The 15,243-nt window shown below is 35.4% G+C and overlaps 1 long non-coding RNA gene across 1 annotated transcript; it reads left to right on the forward strand.

Annotated features, from left to right (window-relative positions):
- The first annotated feature begins 744 nt into the window (after positions 1-744).
- LOC148114552 (uncharacterized) lies at positions 745-7,192 on the forward strand. The gene is made up of 2 exons (XR_015732854.1): positions 745-1,015; positions 4,691-7,192. It is a non-coding gene; the product is annotated as an uncharacterized LOC148114552 (long non-coding RNA).
- The last annotated feature ends 8,051 nt before the right edge of the window (positions 7,193-15,243 follow it).

The following is a 15,243-nucleotide window of genomic DNA, read 5'->3' on the forward strand; positions in this document are numbered from 1 at the left end:
AGTGTACATATGCCTTTAGTTCTGCTCTTAATGGGAGAGCAAAAAACATCCCAACAACCCTAGAAAGAGCATCAAACTTTGTTCTTCCCCAAGTTCTATCCTATCAGCATGAAATTAAAAGATCCTTCCAAAATTACTGAATAAATAATAGGGTGTCCCGCTTGCCTGTTTATGAATTTTGAATATATTGTATCAACTTTCTTACTACATATTCACCTGCAACACTGTCAGATCTATTTATACATGGCATCTGCAAATTATGTCCAAAGAAACTCACAAAAGTTTCATAAGAGATATTATTGCTATCAGAAGACTTGCTATTTATAAATTTTTATCAACAGGGGAAACCATTAATAGAATCTAATTTAAAAAATAGAGATTAAAAATACTTGACAGTTGATTTTTCCAGTATCAATAATTGGTTGTTTGTATGGGAAACTAATTTAATCAGTGTTTTTCCAGAATGAATTTCTGTGCTTTCAATGAAGGAATTGTCAACTGCCTTCTGCTGCTACATGGTTTCCAGAATGCTATTTATGATTCACCTAGAAGGAATCGTACGGATCAAAGCTTTTGGCTGAGTATTTTCCTTAAGAATTTTTGTTCAGACCTGGAAAACTACAATATGACACAGGGAATCTGTTTCTTTTTGTGATTTTTTTTTCCTCTTGTGGATCTGTGCCTGAGTAGTTCTGGGAAACTAGCAACCTCATTGTACTTTAATTAGAAGATTTAATTTTTCCCTAGCAACTTGTTTTGACGTAAAATAACAAAGACATCAGAAGCTGTCAAATCAAGCAATTCTGTGGGAAAAACCTGCTTGAAATGTCTGAGTAAGACTATTATTATAAAACTCAACTTCACTAAGAAGCAAATAAATATGGCAGAATTGCATGTTTTTAAGGCAACAGCAGATCAAACATTGTGTTCATATAATTCCTTATTCATTTGTTTTCACAGACACTGAGTGGACTTTGGGCCAGTCACTTTCTCTTAGCCCAACTTACTTCATGAGGTGAGTTTTGAGTCATTTACTAAAATAATAAAGGTGGCATTAAAAAGTCTTTAGAAAGCTGTGGCATATGAACCAAGCTTGCCTGGAAATAAAGCACACAATAGAACCGCTGTCTTGGGCATTGGGTTGGGACAGAAAATAGAGGTCAGCTCCAGATGGCTGCGTTTCTAGTCCACTATCTGAAGGAACTGCTTCATTCCATTTAATGTTAAGGTTGAATCTTGTTCCATTTTCAGAGTTCCTCAAAGGACACTATAGCTTAGCATGATTTGAACTGCTGGCATTGTCCCAACAGTGCAACAACAAAGCTGTCTGGAGGAGCTGCTAAACCATCCTTTCAGTCCAACAAGGCATGCTTTTATTGGACATAGTTCTTTCCCTTCAGAATGAACATTTCTATCAGCAAAGCATATGAGCCAATAGATCTGCAGAATCCAACATAAACATATCACAACGGTTTGTTAAAAACCCATAACAGCCTACATCCAAACTAAGTAAAAGAAATCATAAAGTGTCAGGCTGGAAAGCAGAGCAATCAAAAAGAAAGAGATGGCTATGTGAAGACTGATAAGAGATTATGAAGAAATTAAACAGCTTTCATGTGACTTTTGAGGGGGCATTTTTCACTCCATTTTATAACAGAATAACAGAGTTGGGAGGGACCTTGGAGGTTTTCTAATCCAACTCCTCTGCTTAGGTAGGAAACCCTATACCATTTCAGACAAATGGTTGTTCATTTGTCTTTCTTCTTAAGAAAGTTCAGTCCATCACTCATCAGTTCTATCATCTCTGAATCTTTTGTATTCATGTCCCTTTTAGCCTTCTCCACCAAGCCTGCAATCTTCAAACCATCCTCCTTTTCCTTCACATATGCCACATCTGTTACCCTTCTCTTCCTGTTTCTCTAATTACAATTGTATGGATATAACACCAAACGAGAGAGTAGCTCAGCCATTGCTCTCTTTTTTTCTTCCATGTTTTAGGTGTGCTGTCCTGCTTTTCATTTTTAAAAGCATTGTGTTATCATTGGTTTATTAATGGACAAACAGTTTTATAGTATATGTACAATGCTCTAGACTAGAGACATTGGGATATTTTTTTGGTTGTTGGAGAGGATATAGTGCAATTGATAGCTGATAGCTGGATATAGAATAACAAACAACTCTTCCTGCCCATTTCTTCCAAACAAAATCCCTTAAATGGAAGCTACATTAGATTTGAACATATTTAAATATATAAAAAGTATTTCAAAGCAGAACCATTATTTTAGAGCTGTTACAGCTTTCTCCATTCATAGACTGGTTTCACAAAACACATTCATTTCTCTTTTTCTGTTCTACAGTCCGATTTGCATGCCTGGCAGAAAACTTAATCTGATTTTGAGGGAGGAAGATCAAGCACAGTGAGGCTTAAGAAAATCATCATAGAATTGGTAAATATTGTAATAAACAACCAGTAACTTGGAATTGAAATTCCTGTCAACGTTCCAGGCATTAGAAAGACATTTAAAGCTTTTCTGCTCGCAGGAAAGGCATTACTTGTGAATAGAACATTAGTCATGAGGTGTTGTGTTTCTCAAAAAGAAAAACATTTTCTTTATTAATTTTAGTTATGCTTTCTGTCCGTTATATTGTTTAAAAACTACTTGTTCCACTTCAGAATTTCCAGAAGTAATTTGCTAGTCTCACAGAAAGAATCTGCCCCAAAGGTTTTTGCTTTTTCAAAAGGCAATTGGGCTTTTTTTCCCCTTGAAGACGTTTTGCTTGTCATCTAAGAAGCTTCACGTCTTCAAGGAAAAAAACAAAGAAAGTCCTGTTGCCTTTTGAAAAAGCACCTTTGGGACAACCATGACCTGGATGGCTGAGAATCTCCATAGACATCACAGAAGAATTTCAGTTCTCTTTCTAAGAGAAGGCCTCCAGAGGGAGCATGACATGTTTAAAGACTTAATCTTCAGAACTCTATGTTTAGGAGTCTTGAATTGTCTGTGAAGGACTTGTAATTCCTTACATTGATCAAATTTAAAAAAATAACTGAACCTTTGTGTTAGGAAAAAAATCATTTCTTCTTGATAGGAAACTCTCTTCTACAGCACATGCCATCCAGAGGAATCTCATAGAATACAATATCAGAGAACATAACACAAGGCAGTTGGATGTTCCAGGTGTTTTCGCTATGCAACCACTGGTCCTTTTGTAAAGGGGAACTAAATGACAACCACTAAGAGGAGTTTTAGGCATCTTACATGTAACGATCTTCATGCTACTACTGTAGCAAGATTGCATTTTTCCCATTCCCTTTTGTGTGAGAAAAGTTTCATATTCATCAGTCTAGTCATCTATCTGTCAGCTACAGATTTTTATAGGTTGAAAGTTTTGAAAGATTAGAAACAGGAACCTGCTATTACTTAGTCATGGCTCACAGAGATCTGGAGTCAATTCTGTGCAGGTCCTGTAAGTACTTCTTACTTATTTCTTCCTCAAGGGTTCTTCCTTCTATCAGCAGACCCCTTCTTTTTCCCAACTTCTTTTTATTTTCTAATACTGCAGGCTCACCCAGCATCCAGTCCCCACTGCCAGCCCATTCACTTTTTTGGTCAATGTTCTATGGTAGGTCACAGAACTGTTTATGAACTCTGAACAGTCTGAAAATCATATGGTAACTACCATTTATTGTTTTACAATAAATGGTAGCTACCATATGATTTTAGCCTAATAGGCATTAGCCTATTACCTTGATGTCTAACAGATATCATTCACAATTATGCTACATAAGAATATTTAAGTAAAGATACCTCACAAAAAACCTGTGACCATGTCATATACTGTTTTCAGTTTAGCCACTGATACAGTACTAATCTATTCTTCGACATTTCTCAGTGTTTCCCATCCAAATTCCACTTGTTTTCACAGCTGGCTGCTGACACTCCCAGCCAACTTTTATAGCTAATGTTGGTTAGCGGATTCCCAACCGCATACTATTTTTACTGTTTATTTCATCATCTTCTTGGAGTTTCTCATATATAAAGTTCACAGAATTTCCATTTTTCCATACAAAAGTATATTGAATTAAGAGAGATCAAATAGCATGCAATTCTCAGCATGCAATATCTGTTACAACTATATTGATGTACAGTTGAAATGTATCCCAAAATTTCATAGTTTTCTTATTTCCCATGGACTTATTAGTGGCACTTATTTGACAGAAGTCACGACATAGAGATGGAATTTTTGTCATATCTGTTTTTATATTTTGAATCCAAAGTAGAATCAGTAAAAGGATATTTCTTTATCACTTCAGCTGTTCATGTTATTCATTTCTATATAATTCAATTGGCACTGTTGTCACACTATTAATTTTGTGGCTTTTTATTAATGTAATGTATGAATGAAATTATCTTTACATCTTTATTTATTTATTTAAAATATTTATACAAAATAATTCTGTACAAAACAATATACAAAAATAACAATACATAATAAATAAATAAAACTATTTTGCACAACCAAAGCACAAAATAACATTCGTATCTTAAACATATGTGTTCTTAAACATACAAATTCCCATCCTGGTCTAATTCCTGAAAAAAATAAGATATTGGCTATTATATATGTTATTTGATTAATTGATCTTTATGGTAATCCTAAAAAGAAAATATTTATTATTTTACCTCAGGGCTGCTAAGAATGTGCAATAGTATGGAGTCAAAGATTCTCCCAGATGTGCTCTAAAATGGATTGACATTTCAGACTGCAGTGTCAAGACTTTTCTCTTTAGTCTGGAGGCAGAAGAGATGGCCAATCTCCTAAGGAACGTGAAGAACTAAAATTGGGGCCCCCCATAAGCACCAGCTCTGAACCTTAGATGGTAACTTCTGTTCTGCTATGCTGCCATCTCTGCTCAATGTCTTCCAAGTCTGGAAGACTTTTTAAAACTCTTCATTCTTCAAACAGAGGATGATGTCTTGAGAATGTCCTACTGTACACCGAAGCAGAAATTGTCATGTCTTATATTTCACCTCTAGCCCTCCTTAAAGCAAGTTCCTCACTGGGAGCTATCCACAGTGCTGCAACCACCAGCCTTCTTGCCTTGTGGATGCCAGTTACACACAGAATATAACAAGAGGTGGATGACCATATATTTGAATACCACATGCGGGCACAAACAGAGACACACACTCGAAGTTTTTCTTCCTGCAAATAGAAATAGTACAGTTAAGATGGCTGGGTAAAGCCTTGGTCCCTGATGTGTTACTTTACTATGTCCAGAGTCCTTTTATTTCAATATTTATCTACCGCGCTTAGAATTCCGAAACACATGTTGAGAAAAAAAATATTGCTCAGTGAATTTGAAATGGACTAAAGTTGTGCTTCAAAAACACTTTAGATGATTCCACTGTGCTTGATTAGGAATGCTTCCCAGACTAAATCCAAATAACTGTATAATTATTTTAATCAATTTCAGGGCCTTAAAACAAATCTCGTATTTGGTCTGGGTGTAATTTATAGTGATAGTATTAACCTATAAAGATCTTGATGGCTTGGCACTAAGTACCTTCAAAACCAGATAACCTAGTACAATTTGACCCATGTATATCCAATCAATTTGATCTCACCAGGAAAACCAGCTGGAAACAGGGTAAAGCGTGGTGTTCCTGCTTTTACACAACAATTCCAGATCTCTGAAATGGGTTCCTACTGGAACTTAAGCTAGCTCTTATTGAAGCTGCTTTCTGGAAGTAATTAAAAACAGACCTGTTTCAAAGGAAGTTTAATTATCTTCAAATTGACAATGGATGTTTTAGAACAGAAGTTTATGCATTCCTATAAAACTGCCATATAAAATTGCCATATAAAACTGCTATAAAGCTGGGACATGACCACTGAAGTAGAGACAAGGATAGAGAAAGCTTGAACAGCATTCTTCAAAATGAAAAGGGTCTTCTGCAGTCACAACATTAGCCTAAAGCTGAAAATGAGGCTTGTCAGATGTTACATCTTTTCTATCCTGCTCTACGGAGTAGAGAGTTGGTCTCCAACTGAAAGCCATTTGAAGAGGCTAGAAGCAGATTTACAGACGGCTGTTAGGTATAAACTGGGTTGACAAAATCAGAAATGAGGAGGTGATAAGCCACCTGGGGAAACCAAGAGAAATCATCAAAACCATTAAAAAGCGAAAGTTAGAATATTTTGGACATGTGATGCGACACCCAGAAAAATACGACATACTTCACTTAATCCTCCAAGGAAAGATTGAAGGCAAACAAGATCCAGGCAGAAGAAGAACATCATGGCTTCAAAATGTTAAGGAACTGGTTTGGACAAAACTCAGCAGAACTTTTTCATGCAGCTGCTGCTAAAAATATCACCAACATGATCACCGACGTCTGATGATGGATATGGCACAAGGAGAAGAAGATAAAACCACCAAGAGTCCTATGGGATGGTTGGGGGTGAGGAATGCGTAGAAATAAATAAATAAGATAAGGAAGATGAACAAGCAAAAAACAGATCAGAAACACTCTAAAGGAGGCTTATTTTCATATTCAAGCTTGTCCCTGAAATGTATGTAAACATTAATATTTATATAATACAGAACATGGATACATTTAAAACAATTCTATAACTGAATTATTTGCCAATTATTTGAAATGAAATTATTTGCCAATAATTTCCCCAGATTTTTATTTTAAAAACTCAATTTTTCTACAGGATGAATATTAATATCTCAAAGATATCAAAGATAATTTATAATTCAGCAACAATTGAACATTGTCTCTTTATCTAAAGTGTACATGATAGCACTTCTTCATACGGTCTTTTTCACAGGGACAGGAAGGAATGTGATTTTAAGTGATGTTAATTCCATAGGAATTAACACATAAAACTGTTAAAATTAATGCTGTCCAAAACTGATAGATATTTGCCAATTATTTCCTCAGATTTTATGCTGACACTACTTATTTTATTATCAAAAACCTGATACTAGGTCTAGGAAATGTAATATGGTCTTACACCAAGAGAGGTGGTCTTGTATCTTATAACAGGAAGAAGAAGAAAAATTCCTATTGCATTTAAGACTGTTTAGAATTCCACCGAAAAGATTACTAACAAATATTGGAAAGCTTAATGCTGTGTACAGCAGCATAAATACCATTAAAGATCATAAATAGATGAATTGTTTCTTATCAGTTTCCTTTCTCTACTGCTTCAAGTTTATATAATATTTGTTGTCTGTAACATTCGTATGTGACATTCTACTGTGTCAGAAATGAAGAGCAAGAGCATGTTTGTATTCATAGAAAGAGTTGCTAACCAGTCCAAGCCCTTCCTATACAAGTAGTCTTCGACTTACAATCACAATTGAGCCCAAAATTTCTGTTGTTAAGTGAGACATTTGTTAAGTGAGTTTTGCCCCACTTTACAACCTTTCTTGACACAGTTTTTAAGTGAATCACTGCAGTTGATAAGTTAGTAACCCGGTTGTTAAGTGAATCTGGCTTCCCCATTGACTTTGCTTGTCAGAAGGTCACAAAAGGGAATCGCATGACCTTGAGACACAGCAATGTCATAAATATGAACCAGTTGCCAAGCATCTGAATTTTGATCATGTGACTATGGGAATGCTGCAAAGGTCATAACTTTGAAAAACAATCGTAAATCACATTTTTCAATGCTGTTGTAACTTTGGACAGTTACTAAATGAACTGTTGTAAATTGTACCTGTATATGGCCAGTAAAACAAGAACAAAGGATCACTCTTAGTGATTTAGCAGTACTGTTTGTATTCTTCATGTCCTGTCCAAAAGATTTTACCATCCCTTTAGCCACTCACTAGTTTCATCCTGTAAACAAAAGCTAAGATATTTACCTGGAATTATTTGATACAAAAATCATATCAAATCAATTATTTGATACAAATCATTGGTGGGTGTGGCCATGGTGGGCGTGGCCTAGTCGGCATCCTGCACCATGGGGAGGGGATTTTTGCCCTCCCTGGGCTCTGGAGGCTTTCCTTGAAAATGGCCTCCCCAGGCTCCAGAGGCCCTCTGGAGTTCCCGAATATCTGGTAGGTCTGTGTTTTGCTCTCCCCGAGCCTCCGCGCATGCCCTGCACTTTCCTGCATCCAATACGGGCCACATGGGGATTCCTGGAAGGGGAAGGGAGGGGTGGGGCTGCCAGCCAGGAGTGGGGTTGGGGGTTCTCTGAACTGCACTGAATCTTAGCTAGAGGTTCTCCCAAACTCCTGCAAACACCCAGCAGCCCACCTCTGAATACAGCATGTATTCCAAGTACATGTAAAACAGCATAGAAGTTGCTTAGATTTTGCACTCTTTGCTAAATGCTTTGTTTATCTATGCTGCTTTGTGAAGTGAAAACAGCAAGGTGAATGCTGAAAATACAGACACATCAAAGCATGATGCAGACTTTGGCTCTGTACTAGGACTTCTCTCCCCGTGCCACATCCTTACCAAATGTTATTCATTGTAGGCAAAAAAACAAAAACAAAAAAAAAATACTGTAAATACTGTAAATAATCTCCACTCTTAGAACTTTTTGAAATTTAGCAAGGCAAATTATATTTGCAAGTGTTGTTCTTTCAATTTTAACCGTAAAAAAGTCTTTATGGTTTTTAAAACATATTTATTGCACTGTCCAAAACTTCTGTACTTGTTTACTAACTGGCAGGCTTCTTCCTCTTATAAACATTAATTATACTTTTAAATATCACCCAATTAGAGGTCAAACAAGGAAAAGCATTACAGATGTTGGCAGGCTTCAGTGAGAAGTTTCAGATTTTTGAATCAGATCCTGCTATGAATCAAATTAATCAGCCTCTGACTTGGTTGATTAAAATATGCATGTTTTCTAAATTGCAAATTGGAATCTGAACTTTTATGATAACTGCAAACCCTGGATACAAGACCTTTTGTACTTCACTTTTGAAATTAACTATCTGATCTGTTTGAGGAATAAAGTATTAGATTTAGTTTTCTAACATAATATCTCTTTTAATATGCTTATCCCACAATAGTTCCCACATCTTTTGGCCCACAGTAGTTCAACATCTTTTGTTTGAAGTAAAAATAGATATAGCAGAGAGAAAAGTAAAGGATTTTCAAATATTATGCAGTGTTCATTATAAATATTAAGAAAGGGTGATGGATATCAGATACTGGCTAAATATTTACCAAGAAGTAATTGTTTATCAGGTAAAGAAAAGGTAGCTGATAATTTAATTAAGTAAACATCAGTGTGTTTGATGTACTACTTTGCATTAACCAACTGCATATTTAACTAATTAAAATAAATACTAATGTATCTCATTGGTGGTGATGTTTTGACAGCATTTTGTAAAGACAAATATCTACCGTATACTTTTGGGACCAAGAAATACATATATTCAGTCTACTACAATTTGAATGCAGGTCATCAGTTCTTTTAAGGAAGCAACTTAGATAAAAAATAATAATTAAACATACTTTCATTCATATGTGAAATGTTTCTATGTTTCATGAACCAGAAAACTAAAGAATTTAATTCTGGTCCCAAAATGAAGGTCTCCAGTTAAAGTCTTGTGGCCTGTGCATCATAAAAACAGTGGTTGTGAGATTATTGAAATCCAAAAGCTTAGAGATTTCAGGGTGGGTTCCCTCCTCCCCTCACCAAAAGAGGCACCTCAGACGTGTGATTTTAGCCACAGCACCAGCAACTCTGAACACGCTTTGCATAGTTTGGCTTGTTATCACAAGACCTAATGAAGTATCTTTAAATCCTTGTGATAAAATTACCATTCAGAACTGTCAAAACACCTCCATTCTAGTCCTATGCATTTCTTTCATTTTTCTTTCTCTTAATTTTTTTTTTTTATGTACTCAGTTATCCCAAAAAAGCATGCACGTACAGGGAAAGGAGTTCCTTTTTTTTTTTTCAGCTTGATAGCACATTTGCAAAATACAACTATCCCTCAAACTTGGCAATATTTGCTTCTAATTATTACTGACCACATTTATCAAGCACACAGAAAACAGTATTTGAGCTCCACAAATTCAGAAGCCTATTTGTCAGTTGCTGAGCTGAAACCACATTGTTCTTATTTAAAATCCTGTACTATATGATAAGCTTTGGGGTTATTTTCAGCTGTGGGCTTTAAATTTAATTTGGCTCACTGTACTAAAGTGTTTTCACAATCTAATGCAGAACTTTTGCCCTAAAAGGTCATTTAAATTCATACATGTGTGCATATATAGATAATATTATATAATATTTATTTATTTATTTATTTATTTATTTATTTATTTATTTATTTATTTATTTATTTATTTATTTAATCTAATTTTTATACCGCCCTTCTCCCAAAGGACTCAGGGCAGTATACAGCCAAAGATAAAACAAACACATATATAAAATTTAAAAGCAATTTAAAAACATATTAAATAATTTGGCCCTGACATCATTAAGAAACAAAAGCAACCCATTAAAATTAAATATTTGGCCAGCCCAGCTTGTTGGAACAATAACGTCTTGAGGGCACGGTGGAAGGTGTGTAGGTCAGGGATCATTCGTATCCCCGGGGGCAATTCATTCCAGAGGGCGAGTGCCCCCACAGAGAAGGGTCTCCCCCTGGGGGTCACCAGTTGACATTATTTGACCGACGGTACCCTGAGGAGTCCCTCTCTGTGGGAGCGTACTGGCCGGTGGGAGGCTATTGGTAGCAGAAGGCGATCTCGTAAGTCCATATGTCCATAACTATCCATTAACTCCCTCTCCAAGTCTCTCTTTTTTTACTTTTGGAAGAAAATAAATGCAAATGTCTCTGCTTATTGTGCTGGTACAGGGAATAAGAATGTACACTCAACATACTGAAAAATTATCCAGCAAAGATCATCCATAACAGAAAAAGTTCCAATTTAGCAGGGAATAGAAAACACAAAGCAAATTCCTTTTCATTTCCTGTTGGAAACAATCATTATATTAAATTTTGTTTATACAGGATCATATAAAATAGAGAACTAATATTCAGTCACTGATCCCTTAAGTTATCATTTCAGAGATATTAGCTTACCTAAACAGAAAAGCAGAATGACCCCAGAAAGACAAAAAATCAGTGGGAGAAGGAGCAACTTCCAACTTCCTGTTCAATGGGAAAGTTGGCAGGGAGCCAACTTCCCCATTGAAGTTTTCCCCATTGGAAACCTTCCGTCCACCCCATCCCTCCAAAAAGGCATTAAGCGTTGTTAACCTAATTTTGCGAAGCTTCTTCTCCGGTAACATCGAATTGTTAACTAGGGCATACAAAACCTTTGCCAGACCAATTCTCAAATACAGCTCATCTGCCTGGAATCCACACTACACAAAAGTAGACTACATTTTGCAGACCAGGATACATAGTTTGTTCCATCCAGCCAGGTTATCATGGAAAAATTTGCTGCTTGTTCTAGTGCCATCTTCACTTGGATTGTTTATCACAAACACAGTTTGTACTATTCACATTAACTCTCAGTTTAGCTTTTAACAATCCTTGTTAGTTCTGGTTGGCTCTGGGCCCATAACCAATGTTAAGGATATTGGTGTTGTGTTACCAACTAGCAGAGTAAATGCACAAGGAAACGTTGCTGAGAGCAATGAATAAGAGTTATGCAAACTGGTTTATCAAAAGCTTACTTTATAGTAGAAAAACAGTCTCATAGTCTTTAAACAAATTCCAAGTCTTTGCCAGTTAAATCAGTCCAGTAGTTACAGATATCTTCTTACCAAACAAACATTAGTTGGTTAGAATAACAAATTCACTCTGGTTCACAAACCACGATGGCTACAGATCCATCCAATGATGATTACAGATAGCAACTCCTCACTATGGCAGCTTATCATATCAGTTTCATCATCAATGGCAGCATATCATAGCAGCAACTGAACATGTTACAATACCTTGCTTAAATACTCTCACAACCAGTCATTATCTAATTACAGCATGACTCAGCATTAAAGTCACATAATACATTTACAGATTAAAGTTACAGTACACATATATTGCCTGGACAACTGTTAGGCTCAAACCATATCCTAACAAATATAATGATTTCACAAAATATTCAATAAGTATAAAAACATCTTCATTCTATATAGTTCTCCATTTACTTCCATGATTTGTACTTTCCACACCACCCCAAGTCAATATTTTTGCACTATACAATCCCACCCAAGTGATTCTGAAATATCCTATTACATATATTTTTGTTATGTATTTTGTTGAAATTTCAGAAATGTTTTTACTAAATGTTATTTTATATTCTTCACAATTGCATCTTATTTCTATTTAAAAATATCCAGAATAATTTACAAGCAGAAAAAAATAATTTGTCCAAAGTGAATTATAAATGAGTAATGACTGAATAATAAACACAGTTATAAATAATAACTGATTCCTAAAACTAAATGTCAACTTCTGTTAATAATAGTTTTCCATTAATATTTTATGTAGGGGATGACCCTTGCAAAGAATTGCAACTTTTTTCTTTTTACTTTTGTAAGCAGCTAACTGAAATCCTAGAAGGAAATGCAAAAGTTTTGGTACCATTTACTCTCATGTAATATGGCCAATGACAAAACCTCCATTTATTTGCCATTTGTATTTTACAAGATTCAGAAATATCTTTCTACACTCTGCGATTGAATAAATTACGCCTCACATTACAAATATGTGATCTCCATAACTCTCCTAAGATGCACTTTCTGCTGCACTGGAAAATTTCTCTGATGTGGCCTAGAAGTTTTGTTTTGAGGTTTTATCGGTGTTGCTCCTGCCAAAATGTGGATTATCTGTATTTACATGTATTTACCATAGGTACTGAGATTCCAACCGTTCAGACATCAAGCGGATCCTATCCCATTAAACCTGATTTGAGACATCTGTCTTTTTGGATGCCTGCACTTGTGCCCATGTGCTGTGCTGGCCTGCTGCCGCTCAGTGGCTTCTGCAGTGACTGTTTGGAGGAATTTTTACATTCTACAAAAACAAATTTATCCAAAGAGAGGGAGATGTGTTTATGACCATTTCTGGATGACTGCCACAGAGAAGATTTAGTCTAAGAAATTCTAAAAAGCGAGAGTATCAAATGCATCCATTTCTGTGTCAAAGCATTCGTTTGTTTGTCATTTGCTCTACTAAAACAACAGAAGGGTTGTTTTAATAGCAGGGTTATTAAAGAGTTCCCTACCTTGTTGATTCACCTATAATATATAAGCAGCTCAGTGATTTCATCTGTATTATAAATCCTCCATATTCTTCTGTGGCACGTGACAATCAGGTGCACATCTATAATAGTCTCTATGAACATGGGTGAAACTTAACAGAATGGTTCAAAAGTTAACCTAAAGCAAACTAGATTTTGGGGGAATAGGATGAGTAGAAGTAACAACTCCACAATTCAAAGCCTTTATAGGACATGTAGCAATTGCAGCTTTCTTTGTAGTAACATTGATGAGTAAATCTCAATCTCAAACTTTTATGAGGATTTTTTTCCTATCTTTTTCTCTCTCCCGCCTCCCTCCATCTCATTTGAGCTTAAATCCTGTATCAATTTAACCACTTTGTGTGTTTGATGAAATGAGATGCAGCTCAGAAGAGCTAATGCTTTAGTCAGAAAAGGTACTATTAGATTCCTGACTTTGTCCCATAACCAGACAACGTCCTTCTACAATGTCTGTAATATAATATGCAACCATAATCCTAAAATACATTTAAAATGTGTTTAATGACCTGAAATGTATATTGTGAGTAGGATATGTACTATAACATATCAACTCTAATGCTCTTTCTCTTTCTTTTTTCCTCTCTCCACACATGCACATAAATATACAATCCATGATCTTCCTGCTTTAAATGAAGTTGAGGTTCATCCTTGATTTCTGAATCCATGCCATTACAGAGTTAGCTAAAGTACAAAAACAAAAAAAGTAAAAGTAGTGGGAAGGATCAGATTCTTGGGTGGTGTCCAGCTGGAATTGGCCAAAAATAGAAAGATTCTCACTGCAAATGTGCCATTGGAATGAAGGACTTATTTTTTTTCAGTGTCTTCACTGAAGTTCTCTTGATATAAAGAAAGATGCAAAAGAAAACTACTGGGAAAGGGAGATTTTCTTGTTCCCAGAGATGAGGTTAAGGCCAACATTAAGTAGTTGGTATGGAACAGCACATAGCTCACTCTTGTTAGAACCACCAAAACTTTGGAGGATAGATCAATTTGCCATCAACAATATTAACATGTTTTATTTCTGTTGATCAAGTGAGTGTAACGGGATTCCAACTTTCCAAAATATTGCAAAGAAGACTGTTGTGTGATCTTCCTCTAAAACTAGCTGGTATCAGATAATTCACAAGCAATATATGCAAATATGTGCAAATATCATTCATGCACAGAATCAACAAATTATATTAGTTTTTAAGATCAAAATATTTAAGAATCTCTTACAACATACCCTTTGCTAGAGTTAGAACACAGAAAAATTGGGAAAAGAAATGGCAACCCTTTTCTGACACTGGATTGAGAATAGAGGAGAGGAGAGTTATTTGTTTATTCAAATACAAAAATAATTTTCAGTTTGGTAAAAATGTATCAGATAACATGGTTGCAGAATGAGATCCAGATTGCCTATTTGGTAAATAGTGTGCGTCAAATATTCAGGAGAATGAATGCTAAAAACCCCTTCTCAGCTCTCTTCCTCCACAAAAGTGAAGAGTAACTAAATTATACCCCAATCTGCTGGGATGGACAGAGCTTGCAATGCCATATTTTAGCAATAGCTTTTTTCTTTATTTCCCAAAACAGTATACCACCAGTTTATCTCAGAGTAGCCTAAATTCATTTGATTCCTTCCCTACTTCAAATATAAAATAAGATTTAAAAATGGTGTGATATAAATTTCTATTAGTAGTACTTCATAATGCAACCCTTACTTGTTTTTAAAGCATTTTACATTATTGATTGTGATTCATAATTGATGATAGAACACCTATTCTATTGATTCAAAACATTATTGTACCTTATAAAATTCTTGTATCTGGCAGCATCTTCCATTTTTATATAAACTATGTACAAATTCTTGAGGCATCATCATGATGCGCCTTATGAATGGGATCAGGAATCTAGAATTAAACAGAGATTTTATTGCAGCAAGTGAATCATATTCTCCTCTTGCACAATAATATTACACTGTCATCTATCTCAT

The sequence above is a fragment of the Pantherophis guttatus genome, chromosome 3 (assembly GCF_059756535.1).
Source record: "Pantherophis guttatus breed Tessera chromosome 3, ASM5975653v1, whole genome shotgun sequence".
NCBI classification, from domain to species: Eukaryota; Metazoa; Chordata; class Lepidosauria; order Squamata; family Colubridae; genus Pantherophis; species Pantherophis guttatus.